Genomic DNA, 15,637 nt, shown 5'->3' on the forward strand with positions numbered 1-15,637 from the left:
TTTCAGAGAGGATATAAACAAAATACAGCTTTAGTCACAGTTGCTGCACTAAGTCAAACATCAGAGAAACCCGTAAGGATCAATTAAAACATTTTTCATTAGCACCTACTTATTTTAGGCCATCCCAATTCAGAACTCACCAGTGTTCCTGCTGCTTAGGTTAGTGACAGACCCATTAAGCAAATTTTATTATTTAATAGTAGAGAACTTCCTAAAATCGTATCTCATGCTATCATGAACAATGAATACACTAATATGAGTATTTCTTCAGTAAAAGTAGAGAAATATCTGTGAGGAGAACAATATTTGATTTTCTAGTTCTGTTGCTAGAAGTATTTCATCCTGTACCAGGACTATACAGGGAGGAGCAGTTCTACCATGACCAGCAATCTAGCACAAAGCGGCATCAGTTCTTGACAGGGTTTCGGGGCACAACAAATATGCAAACTGTAAATATCAATAATGAGTGATACACTTGATGAATTTACATTTTAAATACAAGATCGTTTGTTTTCAGTGATGTGTATGCGTAAACTTCTCATTTAGAGAGTGATTTGAAATACTGCAATAGATAATGGAGTCAGGGTCTGCCAGCAGGAATTAGGCCTTACGGGGTCTGGATACTGCCTTTTTTTACACTAGGCTGTAGTATTATACCATATGCCAGTTCTATTTATTTGCTTACCCATATAGAAATTTCTTTTTCTCCGTCCTTATTAGCTTGTCATGACACTGTTTATACTAAACACGCCTGCATGCTTGCTTTCTACCTTCTGTAGCAAGAAATAACTCTTCTAGATCAATTCCCACGCAGCTAAACTTCCAGGGTTTCCAGGCAGTTTTCTGTAGCTTTATATGTGCAGTGGTGCCCTGTGCAAGGTCTTGTGGGAGAAACCTGTTTCTTCAGAGATGTCACACTTGATTCTTCTTTCACTTGCATTCAGAAGGATAACAGTGAGGCCAAGAGAGTCCTGTCAGCAAAGAGCCAGTGTCCAGGCAGATTGAAGATTCGGGCAGTCTGGGCTGTAAGATTTGTCCCCAAGCTGGTGCTGGACCTAGAGAAAGTTCCAAGAGCAGAGAAAAAACTTCCTCTTTTCCTATCAAATCCATACCAAGACCTTTGCTGATTTCCCATCTGCAGAATCTTTTAAAAGCAGTTTTTCTATTTCTGTAGAAGAGCTCTCCCATGGCTGCTGCCCAGCTGCACACCACCCTTGTATGGGGCAGCAGGGGTGATCTAAGCTTCCACAGCACCAGTAGAGTGTCTCTCCTTCTCACCATCACCTTGTGACTTGAGAAAAATGACAGAAACTTGAGTAGCGTGGGGCTGTGTGTTCTGTTCAGCTCTCCTGTCTTTGCTCCTGCCTCGGAAATGCAAGATTAAATCTATTTCAGAGATCTAACTGTGAATTTCCAGCTACTGCTCTGGTGAGAGTTTGGCTTTGCAGAGAAAGACCCCCTTTGCACTGTTGTTCTACTTTACGTTGTACTGGGCCACTATTAAATTTTAACAGCAACTGGTAAATACATCCTAGCCTTACAAGGAATTTAATTTCATTCAGTACAAGGAAATGTAGAGGCTAGATTTCTGTATTTTCAGGCAGGATTTCCACAGAATATCCTTGAGCTAGAGAGATGCTGTGTATCTATCCTAAATCAAACTCATCGCCCTTATTATCTTTCTTCATGCACAGGAATTCATCCATCTGGTGACAGCAGCAATTTCACAGATAAACAGGTCATCTGGGCCTTTATTAAGGTCTGCAAAATGTAATGGGAATCTTCACATTGATTTCAAGGATCAGCTTCTTTATCACTGACTGGCTGTTTCTGATGCTGGAAATAACCTGGGATGGGGAGTATTTAAATCATCTGAGGCCGTATCTATACTGCTGATGGAAAGGTGACCATGGGGCAATTCCTGGTGCTGAAGCCAAATGACCCAAACTGTTTCACAGCCATAGTGCATAGAGATATTTCTCTACAGGAGACTGCCGTATACATATATATATAGTACTTATTCTATAGAAGTGGTGTATATACACCACATAGATGGTATGCACTTATACCTGTAAGGTGCCCTGATAATCTTAAGATAACATTTTTTACGCTTGAATATCTGAAATATTGGAGCGGAGCTTTTGTTGAAAATATGGAGTGGAGGTTTTGTTGCACATCGTCAGAGTGGTATTTTTATAGCACAAAACTGAGGGTAGATATGAGTCCAGATGAACATTGTATGAACAGGCCGTACAGATTCATCTGGGTTGGCATGAGAATCCTAACGTTCCTGTGGCTGTCTCCAAGTATCTAAATGACTTGGAAAGAGAACGATGAATCATATATCATTGGGAATAGACCTTACACAGCATTTTCCTCTTCCAAGAATGGCATAGCTAAGCAATGCAAAGGAAGAGTGAAATATTACTTTTATGCCTTAGGCAAAAAATGACCTTTGCAGTCTACATTTTGAACTGGAGAGCTTGCCCATACCTTAAGCAAAGTTGGATCCAATCCTATACCTTTGAGTTAGGTCAGAAGTGCAGAGATGCAGGGTCAAGCAGTTAGACTACATCTTAGCAAATGGAAAAACATCCAAGGAAGATCTGTAAAACAAGTTGGCTACCAAGAAACTGTTTTCCATCATAGTTATCTTTGTCCCTAAAAAATAAATTCATAAATAGCTGGCAATGGATTAACCCCAAATATACATACAGAAGACTGAAATCTGCTTATATTGGCATGGACAGACTGTAAACATAGAAGAAAAGCAGCAGCTGAAGAAGCATTAGGGGAATTATTCCTCAGAGTCTTTTGCCCCATTTTTAAGCTAACACATTTCTTTCAGTGATGCTGGTGTGAAATTGGCCAAAGAAACAGATATAATTTTTTTTTCCAATCTTTGTACTGGATTTTTTTGGCTGACCTTTACCTTGTGTGGTAAAACAGTCATAAAATATTACCACATGCAAAGTTTTTGTTCTAATAATATAACACTTTTTTTTTTCTCTCTCTCTCTAAGCAGTAGGAAGCAGTTATCCAAAGAGAATGCATTTTATACTTGTGAATTACAGCTGCATTGCTGCTGTGAAACGGAGCAACATTAATCCATTCCTTGGCAACTATCACAGCAAGAATGAGAAATGATGCATTAAACATATGTAACCTATTCCTCTTTACAAGCTAAAGAATGTCTCCTCAGAGTCCTTCTTGGATGCTGCAATACAGAGATGTTTCAGCAGTCCTGTCCTGAATGAAATATTGCTGGAGAAAGAAACAAAATCAAAGGACTTCCATATTTAACTTTCAAATATACTGGTTATTCTATCACTGTTCTCATTCCAAATGATTTCAGTAGTTTGAGGACAACAAAGCATTGTTTGGCTATGCAGCTTTGAAAAATCTCTAATTACACACTGTGTAGCCTATCAAAATACTGTTTTTTTCCTCAAAATGACAAACATGGTTGTTGCCAGACCTAGCCTTGATTGTTTTTCCTTTCACTCTGGCCATAAAATGCTATGGCAGAGAAATAGGAGAGGGTGAAATAGTGATTCTGTTATCTTTAAAATAAAATGGATATAAATCTATACATTTAAACAGAACTACAACTATTTAGCTGTTTCAATGTTGTAGGTAGTTGAACTAATGTGCAAACAACATATGATGTGAATCACTGAACATAAAAAACAAATCCAGGCAATTTAAATGAATCAGTATGGAAACATTTATGTTTAGCAAAAATCTTCCCTGAAATTAAAAACTGATTCTAGAATGTTTTACTAGCCCAAGTAACAATATGACAGCATGTGTGAACAACATTCCAGTGGTTTCAGTGCATTGCTCTGGTACTTATAGCTAAACATATATTTAAGCTGGGTAAGGACCAAAATGCTCCTTGGCCTTTAATACACTTTAGCTTAGAAACAAAATTTTGAAATTATTTGTTCTTCTTAAATTAAAGAACATACTGAACAATGTTCCTTACCATAAAAACTTTTAAACATTCAAATAATCAGATTATATACCCCTATTACAATGACTTCATTTTTCAAACTAATGCAAGTAAATGCTTTAGAAAAATTATAATGACAATTCATTTTCAGACTGGCATTGTGAATATCAAGTTCTGTCCCAAATTAAATGATTAAAAAAAAAAAGTTAACTAGGCTAGCTTTAATTATATACATTTTACATTTCTCTTAATTTAAACCAAATGGAATTAGACTACTAAGGATAGTGAAACAAGGGTCACGTTTGGGGTGTTGTGTTTGAAGTTCAGTATACTATTTTAACAGTATCTTTGTTCTTTGCATGAACAAGAACTTTTAAATCGCTAATTCCATGGCAGCATTCTTATTTGCTGGAATCCAGAATTAAACCTGGGTGAACATGAAGAACTCTGCCTTCATTAACAGCTATCCAATTAAACTGTTCAGTTTCTCAGGATGCTGACTGATGACGGCACATTAAGGCAGAAACTATTCACTGCAAGCGATTCCAACTAATGCCATCCTTAGACATGTACCTCTCTGCCGTTGCTGTGTGTGCGTACCATCCCCTGGTGCTCGGGGAGGGTTTGTCGCCCTTCCAAGCCCCCAGCTTGTCACAAAAAGCACATTGTGTCAGCTGCCCATGCTCAGCTTCTTGGATGTGTCTGTACCTTTCCCTGGTGCAGGATGTCGATTCTCCTTAATGAAGGGAATTAAAGGTAGATTTCCAGTCTCACTTGAATGGGAGCATGAGGCAAACATAGAGCATTGACTCCAAATGTTGATGTAGACTCTGGGTTATGGAAATGCTTGCAGTCATTTCCTCAGGTTTGAAGGAAACACCTTTTTGTGCAAGTAACTGCAAAAATAAAAGTAAGACCCAAACCTCATGAGGCTGCAAACCCACAAGAACCTAAGGGAAATGGGGAGAGAGCAACAGATTGTTGTACTCAGCTGAGAAGTCAGAATAGCATTCAGAAGGGAGTAGGGATTGGCAGCAAGAGAAATGGGGCATCTTGCCTAATATTTAAGCCACGTTGGAGCAAAACTAAAGCTTACTTGCAATAAGCAGATAATAAATTCCTTGAATTCCAGTTTAAGTGTATTGCTGGTGTGATCCTTCCAAAACAAGTTGAGCATTTTAGGTGCACAAGCTACTTTGCAGTGCAGACATGAGCCTTTTCCTGCTCATATAAATCAGAAGTACTTTTATTCTAAGCAAAATGAAGTTACAGTACTTGAAAAATTGTAGAAGAGAAGAATCAGTTTCTGACATTTTGATGTGAACTCAGGCAAGATTCCTTGCATATGTACTACCTGTTAATTACCTTAATTGTCTTTTCATTAGGTACATCCATCCACATGTCAATCACATTCTTTTCAGTTTTCACCTCATATTTAGCTTCAGAAGCATTAACAGGGGAACAAAATTATCAAGTTTAAAACAAGGTTTTGTATTCATACAAAAGGAATCGCAGGAAATGTTATGGCTGTCACTGAGTAAGAGATCAAACAGAATGGTTGTAATGGTCACCTCTGGCCCCAGGCACCCAGCTGCACTCCAGTGTAGGTCTGGTGTTAACTCCAATGCTGTGTGTGATGGTACATGTTTGTGAGATGAGAGCAAAGCTCTAGTGCTTGCTGGGCATCAGGAGCCCTTAGCCTTTTGGCTATTATTTATGTTTTTTGAAAGCAGAACCTCTATAAACTGTTGTATAAAGAGCTATGCCTGATATGGGAGACACTTTTAAAGTTGTTTCAGGATGAGACACTGACACCAGAAGAGCCGCCTTCTGTTTGATGAGGCCGTTTCAGAGTCTGCCTATAAGGTTGTTTCCTGAGGCAAGAGGAAGCAGCTGGCAGGAGCTGGTGTACAGCATCTTTTTATTTTTTGTGAGGCTGTTGGGAAAACATAAGGGAGTTCTTAGGGTATGGAAAGTGTTCCCAGGGCAGTGTCATGGGATATCATCAGCACATCCCAGCACACACAAAGGAAGATGGCTTAGCATCTGTTCTGGAGATCCAGAGAGTGCAAGCCAGCAGTCCTGGATACTGGCAATCAGGCATGGGGATGGATAGCAGTATGCAAGCCAAGACTCCTCGGATACTGGTAATCAAGCATGGAGAGGGTTATTTTGATAGGAGGGCACAAATGAATAGCAGTAAAATTGTGTTTCCTCCCAGTGTTTTGAATGTGAACAAACTAAAGAATATGCCTGTCTTATGGTTAGCTCGAATATTTCACATAGAAGGAAAGAGGCAGAAACAGAGCAGCATTTTAAATAAGGGGAATTCATTTTTTGAGATATCTGTTCTTCTCAACTCGTTTAACCTTTCTATGCCTCCAGTACTGTTTTAAAAACACAAATAAATGATAGTGATTAGCACTTTATATATGCAGATAGAAATATATGCTCACATAAGCAACCTCAGTGAAGCCAACAGAACTTAAAATGGTGTAAAATAAGAAATGAATCACATTCCACTCATTGTAACCATATTTCAGACTGCATAGAAGTCTGAAGACTTGCTTTACTGCAAGACATAAATTGTTACTGTAATTGTAAAAATAAATAAATAAATACAAATTCTAAAGGAGAAGCAGGTATGAGTTTTAGGGTATCACCTCTACCATTGCTGTACTACCTCTCCTTTTGAATGCCACCGATGTGTTTGCGTTGATATCCACGGGGTGGCACCAGTGGGAGCTGAATTAGCTCCAAGGAATATTTGACCTGCGGCAAGCCCATAGCAGGCTCCTGTAGAGGAAGCGGATGCCACCACTTCCAGGTGCAGGATTTGGGCCATCAAGTGTCCTAACTTGCTTGAGGTACACAGCGCTGTTCAAGTACATGGCAGTGTTTTGGGAATGTGTGTTATAAGGGCAGATTGCGTGGATTTTGAACACTGAACAAGGAAGGGTCCATTTTCCTGGCCAGGTTGATTAATAAGCATTGAAGGGTAATTGCACTAGAGTAATGTGTTTTCAGTGAATCAGAGACTGGAATAAAAGGGATATGGTAGCCAGTGAAGATGTCTTCTAATATCCATTGAGCTATGAACATTTCTAACAGCATGTGTATATGTTCAAACACTTATTTTAATGGGGATAATCTGTCCTAATGCTGGAATGATAAAGACATGTTGAGCTGATCAGTGCACACAAGGACCTGAGCCTTGGCAGGAAGGGGTTGCTGAGACGTGTGTATTTCAAATGGCAGAGCTTCACAGCACACAATTTTACTTATTATGTGGCTGATTAATTGTTTCTGTTATTATGTTATCACCTGAAAATCCTGTGCTATATAAAGTGCCAGCCTTGTGCAGCTGAACTGTATTGGTAGCAGCTAATGGATGTCTGGGGTAAAGCTGTCATTTTACAGCAGATGTCATTTACTTGCACGTGGTTATCCCCTGCTGCCCTTGCTCAGCAGAAGCGGGACAGCAGCCCTGCCTACATCACTTGCAGGTCTGCAGGTGCTCGGCAGAATCCACTGGCTGCTGTCAGGATCTTGGAGGAGTAGGAGAGGCACCGACACTCCTGCACTGACTTTCGGATAACAGACATTGAGAAATTGGATGGCAGTCTGAGCAAATAAAGCAAATGGAAGAAACAAAGAGATTAGCACAGTAGCTAGAGATCAAGGAACTTCAAAACGAGATTAGATGTGTTATCTGATTTACATTTTGTGAGAAAATCATCAGAGATCAGACAAGTCAGCAAATTATCAAAGTAATCCTGTTTCTTCATTACATCAGATATGAAATTCCAAACAAAACAAAACACGCCCTTCCAAAAAGCCCCAAACAAATAAGATTTTGGTATTTAGTGGCATTGATCAGACATTTTTGATATCATTCAAAATGAATTTGTTGCATTCAAAGCAATAGATTTCAGGAGATACCTGTGGGTCTTGTTGTGCAATTTACCATTGTCTACCATATCCGTTTTGTTCTGAGCTTCCCCACAGTCTCTGCATACCCTTGTGCTTTACTTTTTAAAGACAGTAGGAGCAGGATTCTTGAATTGTCTCTTTAACTCTGCTATTGAATTGCTTGGAGGCCTTGAGCCAATCATCCATTCCCTCTCTCCTTCAGTTTTCTTACCTGCGAAATGTACGTAATTTTATTTTCTAAAGTGCTTTGAGGTCCTTACATGAAAAGCAACAAAGTAAGTGTAAAATACTACTGGCAGAATGGCAGGAATGCCAGCTGGGAGTCATCAGTAAGCACTAAATAGACGAGGAGCCATTAATAATCATTCCAAAGTTAAAAAGTTACCTCAAGTATCAGGAAAAATTCTGAAATTGTTAATATATTTAAATCAGGACTTGACTTATTTCTGTCTCCCACAGTATCAGCCACAAGCAACCCTTATTTTCATGCTTAAATTGGCATTTTAAAAGGTCAGGCCAAGCAAACAAAAAGTCAAGCCAAGATCTTGCAGAGAAAGGAAAAAGATAGGAGAAGAGATTTGTGCCACATTTTCTACATATAGAGGAGGTCCTGAATAGTTCAGTGACAGGGACAGAACAGAAAAGAAAAGAAAGCCCATTTTCAAGAGAGTGAAATTTATCACCCTCCTGAAAGAATGTTGAAGATCGGGTAATATAGCTACAATTTTCTAGCCACAAAGGCACAGTAGCTGTCGCGTTAGATAAAGACTACCATGATTCAAAATCATTTGGTCACATCAACAATGGAGCATAGAAATACTCAGAGAAAACACAGCTATCCTAAACTCCTTACAAGCCACAGACAATAACAACTGCTATAAATGAATAAGGCAGGATAATCAGTCAGAGAGAAATCTCCTCTGCCTTGTTGTTCTTCTGGAACAACATCTTTTCACCTGTGCACAGAAACTCCAGTCATACATCTTTGTGGGCTTCAGACCTGTTGTGAGCCCTGCCATCAGAACAGTGAGAAGTTTCTTTCATAATTTACCACACAGAAACTATTTAATTTAAACTTTTTAATAGGACATTATAATTAATTTCCATGCATGAAGCCGTATTTCACATTATTCAATGGCTTTTGCTGATCTTCTAATGTGTAAAATAATAAATGGCAATAAAATATGGGGCAAACGTCATGAAAATGGCAATGGAATCAACATAATCTCCAAGCTAAAAGTTTGGACATAAATGTCAAAAGAACGTCTTATGAGATTTTAAGCATGTGAACTTCATGCTGTGATTGCATGAATCCAGGGTAGCCAGTCCTTCTATATTTTGGACCATCTCAGCCATTTCTATTTTGATGTGTGTCTCTCAGAATTGCAGTAGAGGGGAATTTCAAACCTGAAGAAAGATGGTTTTGTTTCTGTATTTGAAATAAATAAATTAAAAAATAAAATGTCAGTTTAACCTTAAAGGTATGCATTTAAGTTGGAATGCATCAGCTAAGAGTAACCGTGTAAAATTAAGCACATATTCCTCTTCTTTTCTTGGACAGCCAATGGAGGAACATCCAGTACAACTATTTGAATATACTCAATGTTTATTTAAAATCATTAAACTAGTATTATCAGTAGCCTACTTTAATTTTCCAGCACTTCCCTATGTTAGAAACATGCACTTAATGTGAAGACCTTTCTGCTAAGTAATACTATAGCGCTTACATTTTCGCTATTCCAAACAAAATTTTCCATCTGATTTGGTCTGTTACTGGTTACATTCATACACAAAAGGAAAGGACCTCTATTAAATTTAATTAGAGATATTTATTTGATTTCAATCCAATCAAGATACTGGGCACAACATTCAGATGGCAGATGTTACTGTATCTACAGCTGCCTGATGGTCTGGCCCAATTTGTATCTTGACTACATTTTTGTTCAATCAACCACCATACTGTTGGCCAATGTCATCCATGGCCAAACAGACATTTTTAATGCCATCCATCAGTTAATATTACGATAGACAAGCAAATAGCAGGAATTATAGCGTTCATCTTTCTTTTCTTTGTTTCTTAATTGTAGAAAATCACTGTTCTCAAATTTGTTGTTTGTTGTTTTTGTTGTTGTTGTTGCTGCTGTTTGTTTTTGTTTTGTTTTGTTTGTTCCTGAACATTCTACTGCAAAAGCAGGTGGGTGCTTTTCTGATACCATAGCAAGTTTCTGGGTTTTGTTCTTCTTGGTTCTAATATCCTTACTGCTTTCTTCCTTAGGAGGAATTAGATTTAAATATTAAAATTAGAATGTGTAGAAATATATAATTCATATGTGTAACAGAAAGCAACATGTAAACAATGGGTTTTAGGAAAAAAAAAGAAAAAAAAACAAAAAAACGTTTCTGATGGACCAGTGGTTTGATAACTCTTTACTCTAAAATCCCTTTTTGGATACAGGCTATTAAAATAAAACAGTTAATGATGTATTTCTTAACTCCTTCTTAAAAACTCTTTCTCAACTCTTTTTTAAAACTACAGAATTCAATGTCAAAGCTCATACTTTACAGATTGTATGTCACCATTCCCTCTGTTTCAGCATGATTTTTTTTGTGTGTGTTGATTAATAGACTATGACCATCCTAAATATTTGGTTCTATGAAGACCATGGTCTGCAATAATGGAATGACAGTTAAAAAGTCATGTAGCCTTGCCTGAGTAGTGAATGGTTAAATCTAGTTTTAACGCTTTAAGCAATAACATGTCAGGTGAAATGTTAGCTGCCTTTTTTTAGTTTCTCCTGTGCTTTGTAATCTATATAAATCTACCAAGTCTCTACCAGCATACAAAAACAGATAGGTACTGGCAGAACGAGGAAGGTTTTTCAGCCAGACTATAATTGTGAATGGCCTCTCCCAGGGCAAGAGAATTTATTTATTTATTTATTTATTTATTTACTTACTTACTTACTTACTTATTTACTGAAGTGATCTTTGTACTATATGCTTCAGTTAATTGCAAATTATCCAAAAGAGTAAAAATATTCTAGTTAGGAAACTCTTCTTAATCCCTTGGAACTGCGCTGAACAGCACTAACTCCCTTGCTAGATTACTGGAAGGCAAATATTAAATTCGAGCAAAGAAGCAATTACTAAATCCATGTTTGTAGTTCATTCACTACTGATTAGTTCTGACATGCGAGTGGTCTCATTAGGTCTAAAAAGACAGCCAAAATGAAGTAGAGGAAAAATGTCTGTGAGTAGTGCAAAAATGCATTTGTTTCTTCTATGAGCGGAAACAATGCTACAAAATGAATGCTGATTATTTTTTGAGATGACAAGACCTGGAACTTTATCCTTCTCCCATACAGAACATTTCAGAGAGAAATCTTGCATTGCATTCAGTTCTTTCATTAGAGACACCATATTGTATATCAGATGCCAGCCTGGTGAAAATCATAACAGATATATTGAAGATGATCATTTCCCTCATATTACTTCAGCTAGAAATGTGCTTTTTGTTTATTGACAGATTTATTATGATTAAGCATTCAAAAATACGTTCTGTTGTTCACAGTTGTTTCTTGGCAACAGTACTAATTAAAAAGTTTAAGTAATCCAGTTGTACAGCTTGTGTTTTTAAGTGCTTGACAAAATGCCTGTAAGTGCTAGTACTGGAAGTGACCAGTTGGGAATGCTGTCTGTATTAGCATAAATTACCTGGTAAATATCAACAAATGCATCTGCAGAAATAAGATTGATGTAGAGATATTTTAGTAGCTCACAGTAATCAAAAAATAAAGAAATCAAAAAAAACACCTCCAAGATTCTATTCTGTACATCACAGCACCTCAGTGAAAAAATAAATAATCGTTTTTTAATTCAGAGGGACTGAAAAGATGCAGTTTTAATTTCCCTTAACATTGTCACTCTTCTTGCTTCCTTTTCTGAAAGCTTCCTACTCATTAAAACAATGTTGTGATCTTTACATAAGAATAAACTGCTCCTGTGGCAAGGCAAGGAGTCAGTACAGGTATGTGGATTTACATATGCTGTTTGCTTTCATCTGGCAGTTTCAAAGACATCCAACAGCCAGGCATGTATTCTTTCTTTTCTTATACCCCCCACATCTCAGCCTGACGCCAGTCTGACTCTGGAACTGCAGTATTCAACAGTAGAGAAACAGAGCAGCCGCACAGAGAGAACTAGAAACAAAATAGCTGATTAAACTATTGATCAGCCACTCTGTTAAAACAGGTACTCCTCCGTTTGGAATTAAACTGCCAGATGAGCATTGCAGTGAGGTGAAAGGTCCAACCCAGACACAGGACAGGCACAGGTATTTGGGGTTTGAGATGCACACGAGAGGAGAGATCAGTCAGAAAAAGATGGGATTGTGAAAGGCAGATGGCACACACTTTCGGTAGACCTGTTTCTGGTAATTCCTCTCTGTATGATCATTGTTCCCCGCAGTCCTAACCTTGAGCAGGACTCAAGAGGAGCCCTTATTTAGAAACCTAACTGATGCTAGCAAGAGGTAACATCGTCCTGGTGCTGAATGGGGAAGATATTGACAAGTAGCCATGTTGAAGGCAATGGAGACAGGAAAACTAGAAGGAAAAATACAAAAAGAGGCAAGGCATTGTCAAAGGGATTGAACAGGAAGATAATTCTTACAGCATCAGCACTATGAATGAAGACGTGTAGGGTATGGCTGCATTTGTCAGCCGAAATGCAAAGATGTAATCAGAAGGTGAAGTACAGATAAAGGCTGGATCTTCCAGCAGTTTTGAACAACGAGTATCTAAGTATTAGACAAAGTTTCATGGTGACAACTTAGAGTGAGGATGGGCCCAAAGAAGAGGCCAAATTATGAGATACAGGCACCACAGCAGAGGCCTAGCTATTTGCCGACTGCAGATGAAGAGGAATGAACACATGACTGAGAGCTTCGTTACAACCTCCAGCTATGCAGTAGATGCCATGCACAGACCAAGTGCAGTCTTAAGAGCTGAGTTTCCAGGGGACACACCGCTTTTCCATGTGCCTTGCTGCACCAAATGCCCGTTTGTCAATGAGTCTGTGATTCTGCACAGTGCAATATTCATGCCAGCTCTAAAAGTAGTCTTTCTTATCCAGGCTGCTTGCTAAATACATCTCTCATGAAACCATCATGAAGTGAGTTAATTTAAAACAATATGCTAGTGACTGCGATTCACAGGATCCCTATTGTGTCCTTTCTTCTCAGTATCTACCTTTTAGCTTGTAAACTTTTAAGGTTAATATTTCCCTTAGTTTGAACAGTGTTAAGGACAAATATTGTCACCTATGTTGTCTCTTAAACAATAAGATTTAATAATTTTTTCCTTCTTCCGGGAAACCAAAAACATTTTGGCAGCAAACACCTCACCTGCAATTATTTTTCTTGTACATACCACTTCTACACAGCCAGCTCTAAAAAACACCCTTTCTTCTATCAGTGGTCAAATAAAATTATATAAAAAGGTAGAATTAGGAATGCATAGCATATAATTTAGCTATCTGTAGAAAGCAAGAAGAGAAACAACACTTTACTGTTCATTTCATTGCAACTTGCCTATGCATGGTCCATGTGCTGCACATAAAAATACTGTATTACATTGTATGATTTACAGTTGATCTGAGACAGTTGTGAAATATCTTCAGTATATCTTTTATTCCTACTGTTTATTTATATAAACAGAAAAATTAGGTACGGTAAATAGTGCTGTTCAATGTATTCATGTATGAATCTTCACTTTTTAGATGATGCTAAGCACTTGAATATTCAAATTGGAAGCCATTAGAATTAAAAAGCCAGGAAGCAATACTTTCTGTGCATATGAACCTAACTTCATTGAAAGCATTTCTTAATTAATATTCCATCAGCTGGTTGGCAGTAACTTGTAAGCTAAATTAGCTGATCTGGCTGTAATTAAACCCTCGTAAATGGAATGTGCCTGTACACTGTCATAACTGTCTCCTACAAGCAGTGACTACGACAATACACAAGAAATCATATTTTATTCTCACTCCTATGTTCTCTCAGTTGGTTACTCCTTCTGAATAGTTAAAATAATTTTATTATACTTTTCTGTGGACTGGGCCCACTCTTTACAGTTGCATTTAAGTGGTTTGACTCAGTGCAGAAAAATGCCTGAAGTGACAAAAAATGTGCAAAAACTTAGACCCGGAAGGACAATTTATTTTTTTTTTCTTTAAAGGAACACAGAATCATTGGGAACACAGCATTGCTATCTATTTAAAATTACAGTTGCTTTGTTTCCTGTCAGCTTTGTGAATCAGAGGGATGTGATGAGAAAAAATGGCTTCTTGGTTGTAGGTCCAACCATCAACTATTCGTGCCCACACTACTGGATAGCTTGCTCAACTGCCAGGCTACTATACTAAACTGCTGCAAATCACAGCAATTAAGCTGCTGCAAATTACATGTTGAGGAAAAGAGAGGTAGATGCTGCCTTATTAGAATCGTTTGGTAGGGAGCATGTAAAGGGTCTGCTGGCCTCCATAAACAGCGAAGTTATCCCTGCAGTGGCCGTGGTAACCTCTGAGATGGATTTCTTACAACTATGTTGCTAACCACCATGGTCAAGCTGAGATCCCCATGTGTCAATCACAGCTTTTCTTCCTTTACTGCTTAATGTCAGCTGTGGGTCTGAAGGAAAAAAAGAGCCTTGGGTTTAGCCCTGAATTCTCCATACTCACCAGAAATTAAACATTTTGTTAGTGAAACAAAGGGAAGCAGCAAAAGTTGAATAACTTCATGAGAAATTCAGGTTGACCTTGGTAAGCTTCAATTCTTTGCTGAAAACCAATGCTAGATAAAGTTGCAAATACTTTTCTGTGAAGACTGTCATAATTTTTGCTCTTTTTTTCCCTAGTAGTTTCCCTTTACTGTTGCTTTTCATAAATCGAACAGTCTCTGAGATTACTAGATTGAGTGCAACCAGCAGTAGGAAAGAAGATATTGAAGGATTTTCAGAAGCTTCATTTTGAAATCAGTATTAATATGACCATTTGCATATGGAACTGACTCAGAAAGATTGCACCAATGTGTTATGTGAATCATGAGCCAAGTGCACTGCTCACATTTTGCATATCAAACATTCACACTTAAGTTGATTGGAAATGATTTGTAAATGGACATGCCTTTGCAGAATGCATTTAAAAAATAATAAATCTCTTCATATATTTTGCAAAAAAAAAAAAAAAAAGAAAAAGGGTATTTTTGAGCAAACTTGTTTTATTTACAAATGATCTGTGCCTATGAAGTGCTGTGAGGAGATGGCTGAGTGCCCTCCAGTTGTGACAATTCAGGGCTTGTAGGTATCCATCTGTCAAAGATGCTTAAATAGCATAATTTCCCTGACAATCCAGCAATCATTTCACAGGTATGGTCCCTGCTTTACAGCTTATTGCATGTGCCACTTACAGAGTTACAGGGAAGAGTATTTTCTGTCTTTCTGTTGGTGGGTAAGAAACAGAAATGGGAAAATCAACCCTGACCTCAGCAAGAGATAAATACAGCCCCTTTCAGTGGTCAGGACTGTACTTCATGGGGTGCTAATCTCAAAGAAAGGACAAAAATAAGGCTTGAAAGCAAAACCTGTCCTTGTTACCATAAACAGTGCCCAAAATGGCAAACTGAAAAAAAGGAAATGTGGAAAAGAAATAAAGTATTTGCGTGGTCCCATGTCTGCTCCCATGGAGTGTGAG

General features: G+C 38.0%; 1 protein-coding gene across 1 annotated transcript in view; it reads left to right on the plus strand.

Annotated features, from left to right (window-relative positions):
• LOC310899750 (uncharacterized protein) overlaps positions 1-15,637 on the plus strand; it is a 566,537-nt gene that overhangs the window by 440,990 nt on the left and 109,910 nt on the right. The gene's annotated exons all lie outside the window — the stretch shown is intronic.

The sequence above is a fragment of the Anser anser genome (genome assembly GCF_964211835.1).
Source record: "Anser anser genome assembly, chromosome: 5".
NCBI lineage: Eukaryota > Metazoa > Chordata > Aves > Anseriformes > Anatidae > Anser > Anser anser.